Genomic DNA, 23,598 nt, shown 5'->3' with positions numbered 1-23,598 from the left:
CAACAGTAAGGGTCTCGTAGTAGGCAGAGGGGATCTCTGTAACAAATATGCTGTACTGCATAGCAGAGCAAAGAAAGTCAGAGACAGCTCCTACTACCAGCAGACAGCTGGTGGCACCCAGGAAATATCGGCATAAGCTGTTGAAGATAGCTCACGCTTCTTCTGGCCAGGCATCTCCAAGGATCTGAGTCAGTATTGCCAGACCTGTGATGTCTGTCAGAGAGTGGGGAAGCGGGGTGATCTGCCAAGCACCACCACCTACCCATCATTGAAGACCCCTTTGCCAGAGTAGCTGTCGACATCATAGGTCCCCTGGCTAAGCCTAGAAGAAGAAGTACATTCGATCATTGTGGATTAATCGACTCAGTACACCGAGGCAGTCGCCCTGAGCAACATTCAGACGGAGACTGTGGCCAAAGCAGCTCTGATGCGAGTGTTCTCCCGGATGGGTTTCCCCCAGGAGTTCATCTCGGATCGGGGCACCCAGTTTACTGCCAATATAACTAACCAACTGTGGAGGTTATGTGGCATTAAATGGATTATAAGCTCCCCCTATAACCCGCAGAGGAATGGCCTGTGCGAGCGCTTCAATTGCACGTTTCAATTGCAATTGTGCTTCAATTGCAGCGACTCGCAAGGACTGGGAAAGATCCTGCCATCTCCTGTTCGTATATCGGGAGGTGCCTCAGGCATCCACAAGATTCTCTCTGTTTGAATTAATGTTCGGACGGAGGGTTAGAGGGCCCTTAGACCTTGTCCGGGAGCACTGGGAGGGTGCTGGGGAAAAGGAATATCGGGAGGTGCCTCAGGCATCCACAGGATTCTCTCTATGTGCTGGAGTTAAGGGACCGACTGGAGGAACTTAGCCACCCGGTGCGTGGGAACCTCCAGGCGGCCCAGAAGCTCCAGCACACTTGGTATGATCGGCGAACCAGGAGCAGTTGCTTTCAGGTCGGTCAGAAGTTTTTCATTTTGAAACATGTCCAGCACGACAGGCTTTAGCCTTTAGGCTGCCTGGCAGGGCCTATATCGGGTAGTGGACCGGAAATGTGACACTCAGGCCTCAGGGCTAGACGCCTGTTACATGTTAACATGCTGAAGCTCTACCACGAGCGGACAGAGGATGTAGCCGCCATATCTGCTCCAGCTTCAGAAGATTTTAATAATCTTCCTCTGCCTGATCTCCTGAAGGATGGAGCTCAAGCAGGGTCGATAGATGAGGTCCACTTAGGGGACCAACTAATAAAGAAGGAACGCAGACAGGCACAGCTTCTCCCATTCGCCAATAAAATTGTGTTGTACCTCCAGGACTGTGTGTCATCCAGTTACTGGGGGGGAAATAGGTCTCTTCATACTCTAGGTGGTTTCTGATCGGTTGAAGGAAGGGAAGGATCGGTATTAATCTAATACATTTACCAGAAGTAAATACAGATGTAGATAAGAATAGCTTAATGAATAAATAAATAGCAGCAGACACAATTTTATCACATGACAGGAGGCTTCATATTTTGCATAACTTTTTTTACTTTATGCCTCCAGCAGCACAAGTCAATCAGAAAAAACTTTAAACCAATCAGTAACAGGCATCACATCCATATATAAAGCCCTGACAGACACATGACTTCCTCTTTCTTTGCTGCTTACCAGCCAAGGCACAGGTCAGAGTATTTTGCTCCAAACTGTTTTACTGATATTGCAAATTGTAATTAGTTAAACATGTATTGCTTAACATTTAGTTAGCTCCAAACAGTTTTTTATTAATATTGCTATGGTCCCTTTAGTTAGACACCTTATGCTAGACATTTAGTTTTAATACAAACTGGTTTTCTGGATATTGCAATGGTCACTTTTATTAAACTTTATTACTTGACTTTCAGTTTGCTCCAACTGTTTTTATTAAGATTGCTATGATCACTTTAGTTAGATTTCCATGTTAGACATTCAGTTTTGCGCCAAACTGTTTCTGGATATGCATGACCACTTTAGTGAAACTTTATTAGCTTGCCCTGCATTTTTTAAACGGTTTTCATTATTTTGCACTTGCCTTCCATTTGGACTTGTATAGTGTGATATTTTACCGCGATCGCGGCGTTTAACCGTCAACGCACTTTTTATTCTCTGGTGCTGGGACTTCAGGGCAGGTCTCTGGGGGTTGGGGGTGTCGGGGGAACTCTGTTCCATACCAGCGGACTCCTAGATTGCAGGCCGCACGGCGCTTTTGCGTGCGAACAGCGGCCATCTTGAATCTCGCGAGATTCACGTCGAACTGGCAGCTAGATCTGTACTGTTTAAAATATTTTTCCTGCGAAATAAAAGTTTAACAAGTACTTTTGAGCTCAATACTAATACATATCATGGGCATGTGGAATAAAGGTTTTATAGGTACCTTTTCTAGAAGATTATGAATGGACTGTTCACTGCTGAGCTCTATACTCTCATGGCATGTGAAATAAAAGTTTTATATATGAATATGTAGGACGGATCCTACATATTGCTGTGTGCAAATAGTTGATGCAGTACTCATGTCTGCTGGCAGTTTGCTCTATTCTGTTCTATACAATTGTCATGTTGAATAACAGTTTTATTGTACATCTGGAGGATTATGAATGGACTGTTCCCTGCTGTGGGCATATAGTGGGTGCATTACAAATTAAATACAGCTGATAACTGACTCAGCTCCCTACTCCCACTGGACCTCACAACCACTGGATACACTCCTTCCCCACAGGGATACACCTCCCAGGACACAGTAGTGGAGGCGCATAATGGAGTGATTAACAGGGGTGACCCCCCTTACGCTGGGTGACCCCCAAGCGTGGCAGACACCTCTCCAAAGTGACATTGTGGTACAGGGGTGACCCCCAAGCGAATCTGGTTCCTGACCTAGTGACATACATATAGTGGGGCGAACCCCCTACGCTAGGTGAACCCCAAGCAAATCTTATTCCGGTACTAGTGACATACATATACTGGGGGGAACCCCCACACCCTAGGACAGGCTCATATCCACGGACTACGATCTGTTACTGTATGCACAGACCGGGACACACTGGATACATGTATATCGACAGAGCCAGGAAGGAAAGCTCATGATGCTGGCGATTCTCCACAGTACTATATCCCATAAGGGTGACCCCTTGGATAATTTGGAGGCTACCATACCTCCCCATACACGGGCTACGTCCCGACATCACTGACTGCTCATCCCGGTCTTATTGAGGGTGACCACCTCCTCAGACCACTCCCAGGAAGTCTCTAAGTGGTACTGATTGAAACAATGCTGGGTGACCCCCAGTCGCACCTGGAGGCCCACTAAGTGGCAATAAGTGTACTACCGTACCTGACACCTGTTCGGTACCCCACAGACCGAAAGACTGTCCCAACACGCTAGGTGACCTCCAAGCAAGTCTTACTCCGGTGCTAGTGGCATACGTACAAAGGGGTGACCCCCCCTGCCGGACGGAGTGACCCCTGCACCCTTCCTAGGGCTTCTACCTTCAGAGTGATATAGATTAATTTAAGCAAACAAATATGTTTGAATGACTATCTGTTCCTGTCCAAATCTGAGATGATTAAATTGCGTATACGCAGAAGTAAATTCACACTGACACACGGAGTTCAGGTTAAAATAACTTCGAGAAAATTTAATGGCATCTGGTTAAAAAGCAGGCTCGCAGACCCTTATAAGAGCAATATTACATCATCATTGAATATCAAGATAACAACAAATAAACATCATTAATTGGTCTATGTGCTAAGTGGTAAGTTAAATGCCCTCCCATCTATATTAGTAATTGGCTTAAGGGTTAAATGGCTAGTGGGACATCCTCCCATCATGGGATGTCGTCATTTCTGACAGGGATGGGACATGAGATCCAGGCGCCATTGTGTTTAGCACGAGGCTCGCTCGATGGGAGGGGGGATCTGGCAGCCAGCCATTTTGAATACTTGGCACCGTTTAGCTTTGAGGTTAGTTTCAAGGCTTTTTAGAGAATGGACATTTCATTACAGCAGTTTCTCATGGGCTAGCTATGGTATACTTTGTTTCATGTTACAGGAACTTGATAATTCCGGTGTTAGTCATATCCTTCTAGAAAATACATACAATACATTCTCTTACTAATATAAGGCAGACTAGATGGGCCGAATGGTTCTTATCTGCCATCACATTCTATGTTTCTAAATGCTGTTAGGAAAATCTGTCATATAATGAAGTTAGATGGAGTTAGTGCAAAAATTTAATAAAGGTTTAATAAAGGTTTTTTAATAATTCTACATCAGTCCCCCCTATGAAATGTTAGATTCTAAAAAGACAAACTTTATTTGTTAGTTCCAGAAGACATGTTAGCCCAAAGGCACAAAACCCTATGAAGTAACGGTTCTTAAAGTCTTCTTAGTTCTTCAGAGGGACATCATAAAATAGACAAGCTTACATTACCATATGGACCTGTGTTAACTGGAGTATAGGCACAACAAGTCATGGTGACAGGTAGTATTTTACATACACCCCCCTTCTCAGCTAGAATCATGTCTAAGGCCATTCTGTTCTGGAAGGTCATCTGGGATGTGGCCTGCAGCTGTTCGGCCAAGCCCTGGAGGGCATCTCTGGTGTAGTTGACAAAACGTTGTTGGTTGCAATAGATATAATAAATGCTAATTAAAATATTATTATTATTAGCAGTGACGGTTGGGAAAATGGACTCAAACTTTTCTTTAACTGCAAAATCATCTGGTACCCCCCCCTTGGCACAACTATGGCATCAATATATATGTATATATGTGTCAAACTTCCCTTTAGAGGGGTGCTCCTTTTTGTGTTCTGAAGCATGAATGTGGTGTGTCAAGAGTACCTTGTCATGTATTATGTGTATGGACATAATAACCTTGGCTAGGGCACATTTACTTATTCATCATAGTATTAAACCTGTCCCACGCTACATCAGTGTAGGTGGACTCGGATCATTTAGTCAATATTAATATCACCACAAACTCAGGATGGGCAGATAATCCTGAGGAAGCTTGGCGTTTGAATCTCTTTAGCTTCACGAGGTCTCCTTTTGGGGTCCTCGGCTTTCCATCGATGGCAGGTGGTCAGGCATTATTATGGCCATCAAACACCTACTTGTTGGTATCTTTTTGTTTTCTAACAAGTCATTTTTTCCTTTAGAGTCAAAGGTTTGTCAAAATCAACAAATGTTACTTCCCATGTTGCAGAGAGAGTCTTGAATCTGGAACAGTGAATCCACTGAGTGATCTCTGCAACTTTCACAATGCACTATTGGGTATATGGTCTTGGTTGTCACATTGATGACCGGCTAGGCTTCTGGCCATCCTGACAAAATGTCTATTATAACTAGTGCATATTTGACCCGGCAGCTCTTTGGCACCTGGATATAGTCACTTGGATTCTTGAAAGGGATAGTGAGAGTTAGCTAGGTGCTTAGGATTCTCCTCCTCTTCTGCCTGAGCTGTCCTTGGCACAAATGACACAGGATCGGCAGTAACTGATGATTAGAGGAGTAATTCTAGGTGCTTCAGAGTATTTAGAGATCAAAGAGTTCATGAGGGTCTTGGATAGGTATAAAAATCCATGGGCCCACTGCCCAGTACATGTTTTTGGGTAAAGAGAACTTGAGAGTGTTGGAGTACAGCCCGTCTTCAAGGGTTGCCCCTTTCTGTTTTCCAGCTTTGTATTTCTTCAGGGTCAGCAGCTGCTTGTCATTCTTTCAGAAGCTTGAGATCTGTGGATAGGATCTACATGGTGAGTATAGAAGTTTCTTCAGCGGACACCCTTCTGTCCACTTCCCTTGGTGCACTTGTGGCTTGGTTGACAGCTTGGTCAGCTGAGTGGTGCTTCTTGTCTTCCAGATTGATCCAAAATCATGTGCCGCACCCAGGGCATATCTTGAGTCAGTGTAGGTATTGGCATGTCTTCCTTCAGGCATTTTGCATGCCACTGAGAAGGCTGTCAATTCAGCGTCTTGAGCAGATGTGGGTGAGGAAAGTGAAGATGCTTGACGTACCTGATCTTCTGTAGCAACAGCAAATTGAGAGGTGTCTTGTTTCTTCTTTCATCTGTTCAAAGCAACCATGAGGAGCAGTAGAAGAGGTATCCTCACCTATTTCTGTGTGAGATTGGGGGTATTTGTCTTTCTATTTACAGTTCTCTTGCTGACCCCCCCCCCCCCCCCCCTCTGTAGAGAGCTGATATTGATTTTTTAGTGTTCCATGTTTTTGTTCTAATGAGTCAGGTTCCTTTCATGATATTTCTGGGGACTTAGTGAAGAAAACATGAGGGACAGCCACCTCCCAGTGATGATACAGGTGTCTTACTTCCATGGGTATCTGGGTCAGGACTGCACTATTTCCTTGAGAGTGCCCAAAACAGGTCTTTCATGATGAAGTGCACCTCCACCAGTCTGAATAATTTTTCGTTAGTGTGGTATTCCCCCCTGGGAAGTGGCAGAAGAGTGGCCAGAGCAACTTTTCTTCAAAATATAATGTTGTCAGGTAGAGGCAGAGTTGTCTATGGACGGAGGAAATTGGTAAGGAATAAGAAGGGAGGAAGCATATAAAGGATATAGATATGGTGGTGGGGAGATGGAGGAATGAGTAGTGGATGGAGCGAGAGGGGGAGAAGGTGGAGTAGGAAGGACAGGAGAAGTAGGAAGAGGAGAAGGTGGAGTAGGAGGGAGGAGTAGGAGGAGGAGGGAGGAGTAGAAGGAGGAAAAGGTGGAGTAGGAGGGAGGAGTAGGAGGAGGAGGGAGGAGTAAGAGGAGGAGAAGGTGGAGTAGAGGGAGGAGTAGGAGGAGGAGGGAGGAGTAAGAGGAGGAGGGAGGAGTAGAGAAAGGAGTAGGAGGAGGAGTAGAGGAGAAGAAGGAGGAGAGAGGAGTAGGAGGAGGAGAAGGTGGAGTAGGAGGAGGAGAAGGTGGAGTAGAGGGAGGAGTAAGAGGAGAAGGTGGAGTAGAGGGAGGAGTAGGAGGAGGAGGGAGGAGTAAGAGCAGGAGGGAGGAGTAGGAGGAGGAGAAGGTGGAGTAGAGAGAGGAGTAGGAGGAGGAGAAGGAGGAGGAGAGAGGAGTAGGAGGAGGAGAAGGTGGAGTAGAGGGAGGAGTAGGAGGAGAAAGTGGAGTAGAGGGGACTGTAGATGAAGGGGAGGGATCGGTGGAAGGAGTAAGCGGGGGTGGGCAGGTAAGGGAGCAGACAGGTGATGTAGCAGTGGAGGATACATCAGAAATCAAGACTAGGTAGAAATTAGGAGGCAGGTAGGATTCTCTTCCGCTATGGAGGCTGCAAATAGCCCATGTACAACAACTATTAACTGACCCTATGCTTTCCCTAGAGAAAAATAATAAAAGGCTAACATGCTCATCTTGTCTGAACAGGCCTCGAACGCTTCACTCCGTGGGTGTCCCGCAGTGGCTAACCCACTACATCTCCCACACCAGACTTGTGCCCGTGGAGACAGACGCTATCCCTGACTCTCGTTCTTTATTTTATTTATTTATTTCTAACATCTCAAAATATATTTTCTTACATACATCACAAATATACATTATCACAATTTTATGTCTTGCAAAAGGGATAAAACTTATTCTACTCTTCACTGATAATGTATTTTTAAAACATATAAAATAGACAAATAACATTGTCTTCTGCAAAATAAATGGGAAGGATAATGGAAATTTTGTTAAGCTTTATAAACAGCTATACATTAATCCACCTTTCTCGTTTTCCAGTTTCTGGCTGTTAATGACAATGTACAATGTAATAGAGCAGCAGGAAATGCTAGCAGAATGCTTGGTTGCATAGGGAGAGGTATTAGCAGTAGAAAGAGGGAAGTGCTCATGCCATTGTACAGAACACTGGTGAGACCTCACTTGGAGTACTGTACACAGTACTGGAGACCATATCCTCAGAAGGATATTGATACGTTAGAGAGAGTTCAAAGAAGGGCTACTAAACTGGTTCATGGATTGCAGGATAAAACTTACCAGGAAAGGTTAAAGGATCTTAACATGTATAGCTTGGTGGAAAGACGAGACAGGGGAAATATGATAAAAGCATTTAAATACATAAAGGGAATCAACACAGTTAAAGCGGAGACTATTTTTAAAAGAAGAAAAACTGCGTCTTCCCAAAACGTAGACTAGTCACTTATTCCGCCTACCCGAGGTAGCCACGGATTGGAGCGAGGTGAGAAGTGTGTGACCAATCACTTCTCTCACAAAGAGAAATAGGAGGGGAAAGTGTAAATAACACAGGAAGTAGAGTAAAAGTAAAGTAAAAGTAGAGACAGACACAGGAGTTTGAATGACTCCCAATTAAGACAACAATTCAATTGAAATACAGTGCATGCATCACAGTTCAAATAAATTCAACAGTAATCCCTTTCCTTTACTCATGTGGCCAAAGCCACCTCCCTCAACCTCGTAGTGTCCCCGCTCGGAGAACGACTTTCGTAAGTCTCACTACCAGCGGCCACAGAAAACAGCTAACACCGGCCCGAGATCTGTATCCCTCCCCCGATACAGCGGTCCATTAAGTGTGGCCACCACTATCCTCACTCTCGTAGCGCCCCTACGGACCCACCCGCAAGTCTCACTACCCCGTGGTGATGGAGTCAGCAATGCCTGCCCGAATCCACGCACCACAAATAAAATTGGAATGCCACCAGCCTCAGCGCTCGAGACTGGAGGATACCACCACTCTGCAAGCAGAGTAGCGTGCACAATGAGGCTAGCTAGGCTATCAAAGTGACACCATGGGGAATCCCCAGGAAGCAATGAGTCTACACCCCTCCACAGATTCCCCCCTCCTCTTTTTCCTTACTGCTGCAGCTACCCAGCACCTAAAAGAGGTAAACAGGCAAAGAAGACCCCCAGGAAAACTTCCACAGGTCCACCCCCCTTTTTCCCTACAGCCACAGCCACGTGGCTCCTAAAAGGGGTAAACAGGCAACAAAGGACCCCCAGGAACACTTCCACAGGTCCACCCCCCTTTATCCCAAAAGGGGCAAACAGACAAACACTCTACCCGGGCACTTAAGCTAAAGACAGACCAATACAAACACACCCAGGCAACAGATAGTCAAAATGCAGGTAAAAAAAAGTATTAACAAATAAGGTATAGGTTCTCTGGGCAAGATATTACCTGTCTTTGATGTCCTCTTGGCAGCAGTCACAGACACTGGGACAGATAAATCAAAGGGGCTGGAACATACCGGGGCTGCTGCAGTCTCCACCGTGTACTGAGAGGTGATCAATCTCCTTCCTTCCCCCAGGATTCATCTACCCAGGTCTTCTTGGACGGCTGACAGATAGGTCATAACCCAAAGCCCCACGTTGGGCGCCAATTGATATAGATTAATTTAAGCAAACAAATATGTTTGAATGACTATCTGTTCCTGTCCAAATCTGAGATGATTAAATTGCATATACGCAGAAGTAAATTCACACTGACACACGGAGTTCAGGTTAAAATAACTTCGAGAAAATTTAATGGCATCTGGTTAAAAAGCGGGCTCGCAGACCCTTATAAGAGCAATATTACATCATCATTGAATATCAAGATAACAACAAATAAACATCATTAATTGGTCTATGTGCTAAGTGGTAAGTTAAATGCCCTCCCATCTATATTAGTAATTGGCTTAAGGGTTAAGTGGCTAGTGGGACATCCTCCCATCATGGGATGTCGTCATTTCTGACAGGGATGGGACATGAGATCCAGGCGCCATTGTGTTTAGCACGAGGCTCGCTCGATGGGAGGGGGGATCTGGCAGCCAGCCATTTTGAGTACTTGGCACCGTTTAGCTTCGAGGTTAGTTTCAAGGCTTTTTAGAGAATGGACATTTCATTAGAGCAGTTTCTCATGGGCTAGCTATGGTATACTTTGTTTCATGTTACAGGAACTTGATAATTCCGGTGTTAGTCATATCCTTCTAGAAAATACATACAATACATTCTCTTACTAATATACTAAATGCTGTTAGGAAAATCTGTCATATAATGAAGTTAGATGGAGTTAGTGCAAAAATGTAATAAAGGTTTAACAAAGGTTTTTTAATAATTCTACATCAGTAGTACGCTCTGTCATTGCATGCACAGACCAGGGCGCACTAGATGCATGTATTCCGGCACCTCTGTGCTTCAACTATGGGATCTGTACGCCCTTCCCTTGTGGTGGAATCTCGGTAAAAATAAATTTAGTAGGCCGAGATTACCACGTGGCATGTGTACGTGCATATACTGGTGTATCGGTCGGTTGGTTGCACGTGGCAACGATACGATCAGTAGTGTACGGAGAATGTGCGAGAATACCGGATATAGTATTCCCCTCCTCCATTATGCTGGACAAGCCATGCGGTCAAGCAGGAAGTTAGTTCTTGTTCGTTTTGATTGGTTAAGAGAATGTGCGGGTGGAGCTTATTATGAGAGGAGTTATGTGCCTATATAAGGAGCCTACACTATTGTCCGGGGCTCAGAACTTGTTGTATTTTGGTGACATTAGTCCCTCTGAGTCCCGATCGGTGAACCGAATAAAGAATCTCTTCCTTCCTGAAGAAACCTGTGTCCATCTCTCTGTGCTTGGCTTCCGTCAGTTTCTCCGGTATCATTTGGTGCATTGGCCAGGAAGCTCATCGTTCAACGGTAGCTGAGAAGCAGAGGCGTGAGACGGTCTATCTTTGCCCACGTTCTCTACGGCTGCACCCCTGAACTTCTGCGTGGACCTCCCTTCGTCTCGGCGCCACTGGTCTGTTGTCCAGGAGATCATCGGCCTCTACGTAGTAAGTGCTGGGGTGTCCCCGTCGATGAGTGTGAACTCAGGTTCAGGAACGAGGAGGTAAGACGACCGCTGTTTTAGACGGCGGACCCACTAGGGGTTCTGGATACCGATTGTGCGGTAGGCCCATAAGGGGTTATTTGTGTATGGAATTGGCCCCCTCCAGTGGAGGGAAGGAGCGAAGGCGCACCGCTCAATGAAACGCTCTTTAGTAAGCCCGTTTAATTTGGTATGGAGTCAGGCGGGGTTCTGTGTAAATAGCCCTAGCCGGACACCGGTGTCTTGTCTAGACTAGCGTTCTAGGGTGTATATTACGTTTGCTAGGTCGGAGGGACCGGGAGACTAAGCGGCGCCTGTGTAAATTTGATTCGCTAGCTCTCAACCTATCTTGGCTAAGTGGGAAGGCATGTAAATTTGGAACCCACTAGACTATTGATAGAGTAGATAGACTAAGAGGGTACTGTTGTAAATTCCGCCCCTCAAGTTCGCTATATGTGGTGCTTGGGCAGTGTGGCTAACCAAAACGGATGTAGATAGTTTTAGGTAGTCCATCAAGGTACTGGCCAATAGATTAGTTGGGAATTGTATATGTGTTAAAGATTGTTTTAGTAGCGTGTATATCTTGCTAGATAGCGTGAGCTCTGCCGTCTAGCGAGAGTGTTAATAGTGTGTAATTGTATTATAGTGCACGGTACCATAATCATGTATAATTACTGACACTGTATATAAGTACTAATAATTGTCGTCTATATTGCATGTCTAACACCATAACCACTACTAATTGTACTGTGACCTTAAATTGTACTTTGACCTATGCTAACCGTACTGTAACTACTGTTTGTAAAGACGATGTTACTGGGGTATGTTATAGACGGGTAATTCAAATCTAGGGAATTATAGCGTGGGTGACTGTATAGTTTCGCCAAAGGGCATAGTATCTATTATTTAGTAACTGGTGTAACAGCTGTGTGTGTACGGGAATTCCCTGAGTGTTTTTGTCGTGTGCGTTTCACTTAGTAACTGTACCACGTGGTGCTGTTGCCGAGGGAACGGGTGTGACCGTTGATAGAGTGTGTGTATAGTATTCGTTGGAAACGACGCTCCATTGTTAAGTATGGGCGCGTCAGATTCAATGATTTTGGATCCCTTAGGATGTATGCTAAAGAATTTTAAAAAGTAATTTACAAAATGTGATTTTGGGGTAAAAATGTCTCCAGCACGCTTGATAACATTATGTAATAGGGAATGGCCTACTTTGGTTGCCGCATGGCCGCCACGTGGCAGTTTAGATCCTAATCTGGTACAGCGTGTACACGTGGCTGTATCAGGTAGGCCTGAACTTTACGGACAGTTTCCATACATTGATTGTTGGAGGCAGGCCATAAATGACTCGCCAAGATGGATCCGAGTATGCCACGAGGAGCAATGTCGCCTCATGGTGGCCAGGACTCGTTTGTCCACTAGGGCCATGATTACGCCCATTTTGGACACGCCCCCTGAGTCCGAGATCCCTATGCCGCCCCCTTACTCCTCCTCCACAGGGAGGTGATACAGGAAGCACTACACCCCTTTCCCCGTTGTCCCCATCTACTTCCTCCTCCAGTTCAGAGTCCATCCCTCTTGTTACAAAACCTCCCCTTCCGGTACCAACCTCCGTTAACCCCACATATCCTGATTTGGCGCCATATCAAGCTTCCGGTCAGGCTTCCCCTAGCCCGGCCCGGAATATTTTATTCACCAACCTTCCCCATAGTAAAGCTTCCCCATATCCATGCCTTACTACCCCTCGACTGGAACCCCTAACCGACGCACCTCAACGAAGCCCCATACTAACCCGACAACTGACCGGTACTCTCAAACCCCGACATTATCAAATGCCACTTCGTTTGACTCCCGGCTCAGCACACCTTAATGATGAAGGCCAACTAATATACGATGAAGGCCAACTAATATACGCTGACCCAGTCTTTGTATACGTCCCCTTTACGACTACCGATCTCTTGAATTGGAAAACCCATAATTCCTCATACACCGACAAACCTCAAGCCATGACCGACCTATTCACCTCAATAGTCCAGACGCATAATCCTACTTGGGCTGATTGCGGAAAGGACTAGGATAAACCAAGCGTCCATTAAAGCGCTGGAAGAAGAAGCCCGTACATTAAATCAAGCTAACCCAGCAGCATGGGCCGCAGCCCATTATCAGAACACTGATCCCGAGTGGAATGCCAATGGCGCAGATATGATTCATTTAAAAGCCTATAGAGACGCTATAATTGCTGGCATGAAAGCCGGAGGAAAGAAGGCTATTAATATGTCTAAGACGGCTGAGGTGTTACAGAAAAGTGATGAATCGCCCAGTGTCTTTTATGACCGATTATTGGAGGCATACCGCTTGTATACCTCCTTTAATCCGGAGGCCCCTGAGAATTCCAGAATGGTTAACTCTTTATAGAGTATAGAATATCTCTCCCAAGCCTACGGAGATATTAAGCGCAAGCTACAAAAGTTAGAAGGGTTTGTAGGGATGTCCATAACCCAACTAATGGAGGTAGCTAATAACGTTTATATGAACAGGGAAACGGAGACTAAGAAAGAGGAAGAGCGCAAGATGCGTAAAAAGGCGGATATGCTAGCGGTAGCGATCGCAGGCGTAGACAGAAGGGGAACGGATAGAGGCGATAGTAAGTGGATAGGGAACCCCTGAATAGGAATCAGTGCGCATACTGTAGAGAAGCAGGGCATTGGAGAAGTGAGTGTCCACAAAGGGAACAGTATGAGAGAGACCGACCCAGGGCAGGATATGGTAATTATAGAGGCAGAGCGAGAGGTAGAGGAGGTCCCGGAGGGAGTAATGGTAATAATAGAGTGTCAGGATCGGGACAGGGATCCAACACGCAGAGTACAAACAGTAGCCAGATACGTATACCGGACCTTAGAATGGCCGGACTAACGTAAGTAGTACAGTATAGAATGGTCAAAGACAAGCCGAGGTCGAGGGTAACAGAAGACAGGTAAGCGAGAGACAAGCCGAATCAAGGGTAACAGAGATAAGCAGAGTAAGGTAAACAAGCCGGGTCAAAACCAAAAGGGATAATAGAATACACAAGCACTGAGTGACTAGAACAAGCTAGAACCACGACAGGGCAATGAGCTAATGAAAGAAGCTCTGTTAAATACCCTGTTCAGAGCAGTAACCACGCCTCCGAGGCATCCTGATTGGTCCTGCAGCAATTGACTGACAGGTTGTTCCGGGGGAGTGTCCTGATGACTACTTCCTGCCTAGATGCTGTAAAAGGCAGTCACTCCCTCGCGGCCGGCCTAGCATGACCGGATAGACCGCGGGGAAGGGAGCCATCAGACCGTCTGGATGGAGGAACAGCTAAGTCTCTACCTCTTTCGGAGGTAGAGACCACAGGTACCCTGACAGTACCCCCGCTCTCAGATACGCCCAACGGGCGGAATGAACCGGGACGAGATGGGAAGCGAGAGTGATACGCCCTGCGGAGACGGGGAGCATGAACATCCTCCTGAGGTACCCAACTCCTCTCCTCAGGACCATATCCCTTCCAATCAACCAGATATTGTACTCTCCCCCGGGAGATTCGAGAATCAATAATAGAGTTAACCTCATACTCCTCCTGACCCTCCACCTGAACGGAGCGAGGAGGGGCTATTGTGGAGGAAAATCTGTTACATATGAGTGGTTTCAGCAATGAAACGTGAAACGAGTTCGGAATGCGTAAGGTATTAGGAAGAGCTAAACGATACGCAACTGGATTGATACGGGTCAGCACCCTGTAGGGTCCAATATAACGAGGAGCGAACTTCATGGAGGGCACTTTTAAACGGATGTTCCTCATGCTCAGCCATACCCTATCACCTGGAACAAAGACCGGAGCCGCCCTTCTACGTTTATCAGCGTGTTTCTTGACCAACACAAGGATGTGCACAAGTTGTGCACAAGGATTTGTCGAGTTTGATCCCACAACTTCCTCAAATTGGCAACATGAACATCAACCGACGGCACCCCCTGGGAAGGAGAATCCGAAGGAAGAATAGACGGATGAAAACCATAATTCATGAAGAAGGGGCTTGAATGAGTAGAATCGCAAACGAGATTGTTGTGTGCAAACTCCGCCCAAGGAATCAAACCGACCCAATCATCCTGGTGTTCAGAAACAAAGCATCGTAAATATTGTTCAATTTTCTGGTTGGTACGTTCAGCAGCTCCGTTAGACTGAGGATGATAGGCAGAAGAAAAGTTTAATTTAATACCAAGTTGAGAGCAGAAGGACCTCCAAAAGCGGGAAACAAATTGGGAGCCTCTGTCCGATACAATTTGAGAGGGTATCCCATGTAGGCGAAAAATCTCCTTAGCGAATATCTCTGCCAATTCGGGAGAAGACGGGAGTTTAGGCAGGGGAATGAAGTGTGCCATCTTAGTAAACCTGTCAACCACGGTGAGGATAACAGTCTGTCTTTTAGAGATAGGTAGATCGACAATAAAGTCCATGGCCAAACAGGACCATGGTTTTTCTGGAACCTCCAAGGGGTGCAGGAATCCACATGGAAGCGTATGGGGTTGTTTGGTTTTAGTACAAACTTCACATGCAGCGATGAACTCCTCAATATCCCTCCGTAAAGCAGGCCACCAGAAGTCCTTAGAGATCAACGCGTAAGTTTTGCGAATACCAGGATGTCCCGCCATCTTGCTATTATGTAAACACTGTAAAAGTTCCAGTTGAAGAGCAGGAGGAACGAAATGATGGCCCGCAGGAGTCTGTTTAGGTGCTAGATGTTGCAACTTAATGATCTCGGCCAGTAATGGAGAATGAATCCTGAGATTCGTATTAGCAATGATATTGCATTTCGGAACTATAGAAGAAAGAACTGGTTCAGGTACAGTAGAAGGTTCATATTGGCGAGATAATGCATCGGCTTTAGAGTTTTGAGAACCAGGTCTGTAAGTCAGTACATAATTGAAGTGAGTCAGGAATAAGGACCAACGAGCTTGTCTAGAGGATAAGTGCTTAGCCTCCCCAATATAGGACAAGTTTTTGTGGTCCGTCAAAATCGTAATAGGGTGTAGGGTCCCCTCCAACAAATGTCTCCACTCCTTTAAGGCTTTAATGACTGCTAACAGTTCCCTTTCCCCGATGTCATATCTGCTCTCAGGCCCAGAAAATTTCTTAGAGAAGAAACCACAAGGGTGTAACGGTTTATCCACCCCTAACCTTTGAGACAGAACAGCCCCAACTGCTGTCTCAGAGGCATCGACCTCGAGCAAGAAAGGCAGAGTCGTATCAGGATGGACTAGAATGGGAGCCGAGGCAAAAAGTTCCTTGAGAGTCTTGAAAGCACCAAGAGCTTCCTTAGACCAGAACTTAGTATCAGCCCCTTGTTTGGTCATATTGGTAATAGGCGCAATGATAGAGGAGTATCCTTTAATGAAGCGCCTATAGTAGTTGGAAAAACCAATAAACCTTTGGATAGCCTTGAGTCCTTTGGGCAAGGGCCAGTCTAAAATAGATTGGAGTTTTACAGGATCCATTTTAAAACCTTCCCCAGAAATCACGTATCCAAGAAAGTCTACCTGAGACTGATCAAAACTGCACTTCTCCAATTTGCAATATAGACCATGTTGCAGCAGCTTGTGTAATACCTTTCTGACCTGTCTATGGTGAGTCTCAATCTCCTTAGAGTGTATTAGTATGTCGTCCAGGTAAACAATAACACAATCGTGCTGAAACTCCCTAAGTACCTCATTAATCAAATCTTGAAATACTGCAGGAGCATTGCATAGTCCAAATGGCATAACAGTGTATTCGTAATGGCCATACCGGGTATTGAATGCCGTCATCCACTCGTGACCTTGCTGGATTCTCACCAAATTGTAAGCCCCTCTGAGATCTAACTTGGTGAAGATTTTGGAGCCCTTAAGACGATCAAATAACTCGGTAATCAGTGGGATAGGATAGGCATTTCTGACAGTTATTTTATTCAAGCCTCGGTAATCGATACAAGGTCTCAGCGTGCCATCCTTCTTCTTAATGAAAAAGAACCCAGCCCCAGCCGGAGAAGAAGACCTCCTGATGAATCCCTTTTCTAAATTCTCCCGAATATACTCCTCTAGAACCGAGTTTTCCTGAACAGACAAAGGATATACATGGCCCCTCGGAGGCATAGTGCCGGGTAGAAGCTTAATCTTACAGTCAAATGACCTGTGTGGAGGCAAAGAATCGGCATTCGTCTTGTCAAACACTGCCCTTAAGTCTAGGTAAAGGTCTGGTATTTGTCTTTCTGTGGACTGAGTAGGATTCTCCGGTATGTTAATATTAGCTAATGGAGAAACCTTGCACAAACACCGATCCTGGCAGCCCTGGCCCCACGAGAGTATCTCTCCTAACTCCCAATCGATAATAGGGTTATGTTTTTTCAACCATGAGTACCCCAGAACTATGGGAACGGAAGGAGACGAAATGAGCATAAGAGATAAACTCTCCACGTGTAGGATACCAACATTTAAATCAATGGGTATGGTCTCACGAAAGATAACCGGGTCTAGTAGTGGTCTACCATCTATGGCCTCAACGGCCAAAGGTGTCTCCGTTAGCTGGGATGGGAAATTGTTCTTACTAGCAAAGGCTTGGTCGATAAAATTCTCAGCAGCACCGGAATCTATCAATGCCATAGCCCTTACTACTTCCTTCCCCCAAGTTAAGGAAACTGGTAGCAGAAGCCTGTGATCTTTATAATTAGGAGTAGAGGACAAAATAGAAACACCCAAGGCCTGTCCTCTAGAGAGACTTAGGTGCGAGCGTTTCCCGGGCGGTTAGAACAGTTCGAGAGTAAATGACCCTTGGCTCCACAATACATACACAAACCCTCTCTTCTCCTGTGCTGTCTTTCCTCCTCAGAGAGGCGGGTATACCCTATCTGCATAGGTTCAGTAAGCAAAGATATCGTGGAGTCAGGACTTGGAAAAGCGGGAGCTAACCTAAAAGAAGGTCTCTGGTTCCTCTCTCGAGTGTTCTGTCTCTCTCTTAGACGTTCATCTATACGAGAGATGAACGAAATTAAATCCTCTAAATTCTCAGGGAGTTCTCTGGTAGCAACCTCATCAAGGATTACATCAGATAGGCCATTCAAAAATACATCCATATACGCCTGCTCATTCCACTTGATTTCTGCCGCCAGAGACCTGAACTCTAGTGCATAATCCACCAGTGTTCGGTTCTCCTGTCTCAGGCGCAACAGTAATCTGGCTGCATTAACCTTTCTACCTGGAGGGTCAAATGTTCTTCTAAAAGCAGCTACAAATGCATTATAGTTATAAACTAATGGGTTATCGTTCTCCCATAGTGGGTTGGCCCATATCAGAGCTTTCTCAATGAGTAGGGTGATAATAAATCCTACTTTTGCCCTATCTGTAGGATAAGAGCGAGGTTGCAATTCAAAGTGGATACTAATTTGGTTTAAAAAACCACGACACTTCTCAGGAGCCCCACCATAGCGTACTGGGGGGGTAATGCGAGAAGAAGCACCCACTGTGGCTACCTCTAGACCTGAACCGACAGGATTATTGGCACAAGCTAATAGAGCCTGTAGCGCAAGCGCCATCTGATCCATTCTGTGATCCATGGCTTCAAACCTAGGATCAGGAACAGCCAGCTGACTGTTTGTACTTGCAGGATCCATTGGCCCTGTCGTAATGTCAGGATCGGGACAGGGATCCAACACGCAGAGTACAAACAGTAGCCAGATACGTATACCGGACCTTAGAATGGCCGGACTAACGTAAGTAGTACAGTATAGAATGGTCAAAGACAAGCCGAGGTCGAGGGTAACAGAAGACAGGTAAGCGAGAGACAAGCCGAATCAAGGGTAACAGAGATAAGCAGAGTAAGGTAAACAAGCCGGGTCAAAACCAAAAGGGATAATAGAATACACAAGCACTGAGTGACTAGAACAAGCTAGAACCACGACAGGGCAATGAGCTAATGAAAGAAGCTCTGTTAAATACCCTGTTCAGAGCAGTAACCACGCCTCCGAGGCGTCCTGATTGGTCCTGCAGCAATTGACTGACAGGTTGTTCCGGGGGAGTGTCCTGATGACTACTTCCTGCCTAGATGCTGTAAAAGGCAGTCACTCCCTAGCATGACCGGATAGACCGCGGGGAAGGGAGCCATCAGACCGTCTGGATGGAGGAACAGCTAAGTCTCTACCTCTTTCGGAGGTAGAGACCACAGGTACCCTGACATAGAGGAAGTGTTAGGGAAGATAGATATTATCCCGCAGCGCAGAGATCCCGCGATAGAGAAGATAGGGGCTTTGTAGGATTGGCTGACACGGTCATGGAGGACTATTGATACCGACCGGCTCCATCCCCCTTGGCCGAGCGGAGCCTATGGTCAATGTATCAATAGGGGGAAAAAGGAGTGCATTCATGATTGATACTGGTGCTGAACATTCGGTGGTGACTGACCTAGTTGCTCCTCCATCTGGAAGAGCCATCACTGTGATAGGAGCAACTGGAAGGAGTGCTGCAAAACCGGTTCTTAAAAGTCGACTCTGTACATTGGGAGGCCACATAGTGAAACATCAATTCCTTTATATGCCTGAATGTCCAGTCCAATTGCTAGGACGTGATTTGCTGTCAAAACTACAAGCGCAGATAACGTTTCTACCAAATGGAACAACATCTTTAAAGTTTAATGGACCTTCAGGTATTATGACACTATCAGTACCAAAGGAAGAAGAGTGGCGACTTTATACAGCGTTGACTAGCCAAAACCCTAAGAGTGTTGAATCCTTATTTAATATACCAGGAGTTTGGGCAGAGAACAACCCACCAGGACTTGCTTGCAATATTCCACCCATTCGAATCGAACTAAAACTTGGGGTCTATCCAGTGAGCCTACGGCAATATCATATCCCGCAGAAGGCTAAGAAGAATATACAATCATATCTGGATAAGTTCATACGGTATGGTATCCTAAAATTCTGTACTTCCCCCTGGAACACCCCATTGCTGCCTGTTCAAAAGCCCGGTACAGATGAGTATCGCCCTGTGCAGGACTTGAGAGCAGTCAATGATGCGGTCGTAAGTATACACCCAGTTGTGCCCAATCCGTATAACCTGCTTGCTTTAATTCCGGGCGGGGCTACCTATTTTACGGTCTTAGATCTCAAAGATGCCTTCTTTTGCCTCCGAATTGCTGCAGAAAGCCAGTGTATCTTCGCATTCCAATGGGAAAATGCTGTAACGGGCTCGAAACGCCAGATGACTTGGACAAGACTGCCCCAAGGGTTTAAAAATTCACCTACCCTATTTGGTTCAGCTTTAAGTCAAGACTTACTGGATTTCAAGTCCACCCCAGGAGAGTGTGTATTATTACAATATGTAGATGATTTGTTGATAGCCGCAGTTACAAGAGAAATATGTCAGCAAGCAACACATGATCTACTACACATTCTCTGGAAGGCAGGATACAAGGTGTCCAGGAAGAAAGCCCAGTTGTGTCAGCCAACTGTCAAATATCTGGGATTCCATATCTCTGAAGGTCAAAGAATAATGGGGCCAGAGAGAAAAGAAGCTGTATGCCAAATACCAATACCCAAGAATAGAAGACAAGTGCGAGAGTTCTTGGGGGCAGCAGGCTTCTGTAGGATATGGATTCCCAGTTATGCGATATTGGCGAAACCTCTCTATGCAGCTATCAAGGGTACAGAACACGATCCCTTCCTATGGACCCCAGAACAGCAAAAGGCATTTGAAGATGTGAAGAAGGCTTTGATGAGTGCCCCAGCATTAGGTTTACCTGATAACACACATCCATTCTACTTATATGTACACGAGCAAAGAAGAATGGCTGTGGGAGTATTAACACAGTACTTGGGATCATGGCAAAGACCTGTTGCCTATATGTCTAAACAACTGGATGCAGTGGCCAGTGGTCTTCCACCTTGTCTAAGAGCCGTAGCTGCAGCCGCCCTGCTGGTATCTGAAGCCGATAAACTCACTCTGGGTCAAGAACTCTATGTGCGAGTCCCGCACGCAGTACAGACGTTGCTAGATTACAAAGGCAATCATTGGTTCAGTAACAGCCGCATGACTAAGTATCAAGCAATGTTGTGTGAAAACCCAAGAGTGCATTTAGAGACTGTCAATACCTTAAATCCAGCTACCCTTTTGCCGCAACCTACTGAAAGTCAACACGATTGCTTGGAGGTGATGGATGAAGTATTTTCAAGTAGACCAGATCTTCGTGACTTTCCCATCCAGAACCCTGATGTCCAATACTATACGGACGGCAGTAGTTATGTGAAAGAAGGGATTCACTATGCAGGATATGCAGTAACAACGATAGACAAGGTGATCGAAGCTCGGCCACTGTCAAAAGGAACATCGGCACAGAAGGCAGAATTGATTGCACTAGCACGAGCGTTACAATTGGCTGAAGGTTTAAGAGTGAACATCTACACGGACTCCAAGTATGCGTTTTTAACCACTCATGCCCACGGAGCTTTGTATAAAGAAAGAGGACTGTTGAATTCAGAGGGTAAAGAAATCAAGTACGCAGCTGAAATATTACAACTATTGGAAGCAGTATGGGAACCGAAAGAAGTTGGTATTATACATTGTCGAGCGCATCTGAGAGGAGATGGTGATGTAACCAAAGGAAATCGGATGGCAGATGATCGCTGAATCAGGAAGACAGGAATATGTGGAACATATAGCTGCTCTTATACCGACTCCACTGTCTCAATGGACTCCAGTTTATACAGCTCAAGAAGAAGAGTGGTTAAAGACTGAACCTGGAAAGTACCTGGAGAACAAATGGTATCAGTTAGAAGATGGGAGAATAGTTATTCCAGCATCACTAGTGGTAGAAATTGTCCAGAACTATCACAATGGGACACATTCTGGAAGAGATAGTATGGAAGAATCTCTCAGAAAACATTTCTACATACCAAGATTGTCCAACTTAACTCAAGCCATTGTACGAAGATGTGTAACATGTGCTAAAAATAATGCAAGGCAAGGACCAGTAAAACCACCAGGAGTTCAGTATATGGGGGGACTCCCTATGTCCGATCTACAAATTGACTATACAGTTATGCCTAAATCCGGTGGACATCGCTACCTACTAGTAGTTGTGTGCACCTATTCAGGCTGGGTAGAAGCATGTCCTACTCGTACAGAGAAAGCAGGAGAAGTTGTGCGATTCCTGCTACGAGAAATAATACCCCGATATGGACTACCATGCTCTATAGGATCGGATAATGGTCCAGCCTTTGTTCACCAGTGCCTTCAACAACTGACTCATATGCTTGATATTAAGTGGAGGCTTCATACGGCATATAGACCTCAGAGTTCTGGTAAAGTAGAAAGAATGAATAGAACTATTAAGAACCAGTTGGCAAAGATGTGTCAGGAAACCCAACTTAAGTGGAATGTTCTTTTGCCTATAGCTCTGTTACGTATTCGTAGTACACCTACCAGAAGGATGGGTCTCTCACCTTTTGAAATCATGTATGGGCGTCCACCTCCCGTACTTGGTAACTTAAGGGGGGATTTGAGTCAGTTGGGAGAAGGAATTACTCGGCATCAGGTTGTAGAGTTGGGTAAAACTATGGAGGAGGTACAGAAATGGGTACAAGATAGATTACCTGTGAATATTTATCCCCCTGTTCATAGTTACCATCCGGGAGATCAAGTGTGGATTAAAGAGTGGAATAATATACCGTTAGGGCCTAAGTGGAGGGGTCCTTATGTTGTTCTTTTGTCTACCCCTACAGCAATAAAGGTGGCTGAAGTGACTCCGTGGATTCATAACTCCAGGGTTAAACCAGCAGCAGTAGATTCTTGGTAAGCTACACCAGATCCAGAGAATCCCTGCAAGATCCGGTTAAAGCGCACGACTCAGTCGGAGTGACGAGGAAACATTTTGGATTATAATTATTTTTAAAGAGATTGGTAAGTGAGTGTTTTGACGGCCATAATAACGCCTGACCACTCACCGACGTATTAAAAGCCAGGGTGTCTCGAAGGGACCCCTGTGAAGACGAGCAGAACTCCATTCCCTGCAGCCCTTACATCCTGGAAGCTGAGGTGCCATCACACGGACGAAGACTGAGGATGCAGCCGTCGAAAGAAGTGATATTGATAATGTTTATTTATGTGTCTTTTTATATTCAGGAAGGTAGAGGTACCGACACTCCTAGCTGTGAGGTTTGCATTAAGACTACTATAACAGGTAATCGTATTTCCCAGACCCTAATTTGGCATTCACAATATGAGTGTAAGGGATATGTGTCTAGGTGTAGATACCTAGGTATAGAATATAGTGTATGCCATTTAGGAGTAGGAGAGCCTAAGTGCTTCAATCCGGAGTATCAACCCCGTACAATTTGGTTGACCCTCAGGAATGGAGATCCACAGGGGACCCTAATAAATAAAACTGTGTTAGAAACTGTATATTCTTCGGGTGTTCTGCTATTTGATGCATGTAAAGCGATATCAAGTGGTAGAAAGCCGTGGAATGTATGTGGGGATCTTAAGTGGGAGAGAACGTATGGGTCTAACGATAAATATATTTGTCCCAGTAGTAAAAACAAGTACGTAAGTCCAAGATGCCCAGATAAGGAATATAATTATTGCCCATATTGGTCTTGTGTGGGGTGGGCAACTTGGGGACAGACAGCAGACAAGGATATGATTGTTACTAAGTTGCCTACTAAACCATATTGTAAGTCTATGGAATGTAACCCAGTCCATATACTTATAAACAATCCTGAACAATTCTTA

Source organism: Pelobates fuscus, chromosome 3 (assembly GCF_036172605.1).
Source record: "Pelobates fuscus isolate aPelFus1 chromosome 3, aPelFus1.pri, whole genome shotgun sequence".
In the NCBI taxonomy this organism is placed as follows: domain Eukaryota; kingdom Metazoa; phylum Chordata; class Amphibia; order Anura; family Pelobatidae; genus Pelobates; species Pelobates fuscus.
Note: the sequence above shows the minus strand (reverse complement) of the source record.